This window comes from Haplochromis burtoni, unplaced genomic scaffold (assembly GCF_018398535.1).
Source record: "Haplochromis burtoni strain Fernald_Lab_line unplaced genomic scaffold, NCSU_Asbu1 Contig_257, whole genome shotgun sequence".
NCBI classification, from domain to species: domain Eukaryota; kingdom Metazoa; phylum Chordata; class Actinopteri; order Cichliformes; family Cichlidae; genus Haplochromis; species Haplochromis burtoni.
In genome coordinates this window covers 120,076-123,983 of record NW_024582618.1, presented here as the reverse complement: position 1 = coordinate 123,983, position 3,908 = coordinate 120,076, and the positions used below count along the sequence as shown (strand labels likewise).

Sequence of the window (3,908 nt, the reverse complement as noted above, 5' to 3'; positions counted from 1 at the left end):
TTCAAGTCAAGAGAGCCAAGAACAAACTGTGCAAACTGCATTAACAAGGGCAGGACCTTAAAAGCCTGCAATAAAAGTTTGTTGGATTTTTACTTTTATAAATAACATCACTGTTGGCTAAATTTCAAACAATATTTGTTTTTTTGGAAAGGATTTAGCTGTGTGGGCAAAAAATGAGTGAATTACAAAAGTTGTAATTGCTGATGCTGAGGGTGTGAGTTGAACATGCTGCCTTCACAAAGGAACGCCAAAGCAGGCCACGCCACATGTTTGGAACATTTTCTTTTTATCGGATTTGGGTTTTGCATCTCCTTTCAGGATCAGTCAGATTAGGCAGATGTGCAAACCGTTATGTGGAACCAGAGGAACTCGTATCATTTTAAAATTTGTCTAGCAAAAGAGAAAGAAAGGGCTGGAACAGGAAATAAAACAATAAAACAATAAAACAATCCTCTGATTGTTTCAGCATGTCTGTTAGAACGGCCAAATAAATTGATTCATTCGAGATTTGTCAGCTACCGGAGTTTTGTGTTGGCGCTCTACCTTTGGGAATTCCACGCTGGACTGACGTGGTTTTGTCTTAGCACCACGGATGAAAGTCGTCATCAGGGACTGAAGAAATAAAACAAGAGAGTAAGAGAGAGCAGCTGTTGGCTTTCTAAATAAAGAACTTGTCATCAATGATTCAGGTTTAATTTTATAATATGCATGCGGCTGCCTGAGCAGCATTGCTTGTAATGACATCTCATTCAGTTCTATGCTGACGTACACCCAGACAGCAAGACGAATCCACTCACTCTGAGAAAACCTGAACAACGGTGACAGGAATAATATTGCAGTTTACAGTTTGTTGTGAGAAGAGGGGTGAAATACGCCACCCAGACTTTCTTAATGTGTTATAAATGCTTTATTACAGATCATCTTATTGACATTACAGCTGTTTTTAAAGGATGCATTTACAGTTCCTTATACATGTTGTACTATCCTGCTGCTCTTGCTCTTATGTGCACCTGAAATACACGCGTACAGTGTCAACTTGCTAAGGCACTCAGTGCAAACCAATACGTGTGTCTGTTATTTGTCATATAGTCGTCTGTGTTCTGTAGGTTTATAAAATCCTGGTGGCGGGGAGTCAGGGAGACAACTGGGTGATCTTCAGAAGATACACGGACTTCTGCAGGCTCAGTGACAAGGTGAGAAGATATCGTGCACCTCAGCAGCTACATATTAGTAAAGCAGCCTATACATTCATGGTGGTGAAATGACGTGCCGTGAGGAGCCCGGAGAAGCTGGAGGGGGTAGATTATATATGGCAAATGCTTCAGCACTTGAGTATCAGTGATTATTACTTTGCTCGGCCAGTCTTAACCAACAACATTTTTTCCACATGCAGTAAAAGGATGGTTTAGCTGCATGTGGATGTGCATGTGGACTGGTTTGAGGGCTGCAACAATCTGCTGCCTGATTTGTTCAGTACGCTCTCTTTGCTGGGCGCACATGTTGCACCCTTGAATCGGGGAGAATATAACTTGAATTAAGGACAACACAGCGACTGTTCAGCTCACAGCCAGTCTATTTAATGACAGGGATAGAACCAGCACTCCCCCTACAGGTGTATGCTGTAGGTGGAGTGATACTGTGAAGCTATCAAACTCACCCCCATAAAGTAAATTAGTCAGACTAATGAAAAACCTATAAAGTGACATTTTACCTCATGCATTTGTCCGATACACATGCAGACCTTGCTGCAACTGTTCTTTCATTTGCGGCACCTTGATTCAGCGACGCTTTCGGCTCTCATTGATGTAATATTGTTGCCATAGTGATTCTGGTTTCCCGTTTTTGCCCTTGACGCAGCTTCAAGAGCTTTTCCCCAGCTTTCATCCAGCCCTGCCTCCTAAGCGCTGGCTCAAAAACAGCTATGACGAGGAGTTTCTAGAAGGGAGGAAAGCTGGACTGCAGACCTTTTTGGAGAACCTAGTGTTACACAAAGAAGTCCTCAGAAGGTGTGTGTGTGTGTGCATGTGTTGTGACTTTTTTTCAGTACTACTCTAGTGGGTGACCTGAATCGTGTTTAATTTTGACCTGTACATAAACCCCTTTGGTTCCCCAGTGAAGCTGCAAGACGCTTTCTGTGTTTTGTTGAAGCACCGAGTCCGTTTGACAGCCTGGAGGAAAGCAGGGTGAGGACACGTTGCTCTCAAAGATATTGTCTCAGGGGCTGAATGTAAGGAACGTTGTGTATCTCAAACACCCTCTGGCCTTTTGTGAGAGTCTCGAGGAAACTCACCTTCGTCTTCAGAGCGAACTCGCGGACAAGCAGAGAGAAGCCGACAGGCTGAAGAAGACTTTGGAGGAGAGAGAGAACTGTCTCAACCTGCTGCTAAAAGAAGCCAAGTAATTATGTTTCTGTTGCACAGCTGGAAACACAGTAAAGCAGGAGCTGCATGCTGTGCTGAAACTGTTCATTTCCCCCGTCTCACACAGATCCCCGTCACTTTCTGCTGAGAGCTCTGAAGCTTCAACAATCACCACCCCCACAGACAGTGACACAGAGGACATGCAGTGACTGACATGGGCAAAGAAACAAACTGTAAATAACATATCGAACCAACAAATGCAATCTCAGTCACCTAACACTGTTTTTTTAAATGTCGGTGTTAATGATCAATAATGTTTTCTGTATCTTCTTCTCTAGGTGACAGTAACATGTGCAAGTGGTCATCAGACATCCTGCTGGTTCCTCTTAAACCCAAGTGCACAAGAAAGTCTATGATGTGACCACCGCAGTGCTGAAACAATCATCAGATGCAGTTTAATCTAACCCCTGCCATGCATATGTTTATTTGATTCTTTTCAGGGTGTCACTAAGAGTACTACCTCAAAATACCAAGCACATAGAAGTCCCATAATGTGTATTTACAGCATATTATGCTGCCTAATGAGGGAAAAAAATCCCTATTTATTTTTTTATTTCAAAGTAATGTATTCAATTCATATCGATGACAATGTTTCATTGATCTTGAATTTTAGTGAACACAAGCTCTTTTTGAAGCATAGGAAATTTGAAAAAACAGAACGATCACAAGGGGGCACTGTAACACAATAACAGTTTGAGACAGCAAAGATCTGAGTGAGAGGGACACTGGGAACTTGATGTTCTGTTCTTATCTCGCACGGGGAAATCTCTGTAAGATTTAAGTGCAGAGAAGCACAAAAGCAGGGGAGAGATGTTTTCCTCTTCAGTAGTGAATAACAGCTCGCAATCAATGAAGGAAGCCTGTGTGAATGTGTGTGTGTGAGAGAGAGAGCGCTCCACATCCATCCAAGTAAAGCCTCATTCATGTGCCCCCGTTATCACACTGAATGGCCATGTTGTTTCCTTTCACTCATTCTGTTTGAGTCGCTGAATAAACCAGATATGTGTGGCTTATCTGAGGTCATGAAGGCTACTTTTATGCTGCCGCTGTGAGCAGGTTGGTGCTTAATTATTAGATTTGTACAATGAAAACATTCGACTGGATGTGAGTGGGTTGTATAAAAAAACAATCGGTGAGCAAATTAATATTAATAATAATAATAATAATAAAACATTCACTGTGAAAAACTGGTTGTCCATAGTCAGATATATAAACACACTTACAGCTTGCTTGGCTGCAGAAAAACGTTCATACTCTTTACAGGATCCAGTGAGTCTGGCCACAGCTTACCCAGCAGCTGTGAAATATTCTTTTGAGGTGGGCAGAAAGAATTATGTATTTCACAGGGTTACTGCATGAAGAGATGCAGGCGGCTTCATAATTAAACCCGTTTGTTTAATTATGAAGGACAAATCAGGTGGCAAAAAACAAAGATTTAATGATTTATTTTATAGTTTTTATCATTTCTCTGATTGTTTATTATCGGTC

At 41.7% G+C, this 3,908-nt stretch overlaps 1 long non-coding RNA gene across 1 annotated transcript; it reads left to right on the top strand.

Annotated features, from left to right (window-relative positions):
- Positions 1-946: 946 nt before the first annotated feature.
- On the top strand, positions 947-3,700 carry LOC102293712. Its single transcript, XR_001336912.2, has 5 exons — positions 947-1,193; positions 1,858-2,006; positions 2,114-2,397; positions 2,488-2,593; positions 2,699-3,700. It is a non-coding gene; the product is annotated as an uncharacterized LOC102293712 (long non-coding RNA).
- The last annotated feature ends 208 nt before the right edge of the window (positions 3,701-3,908 follow it).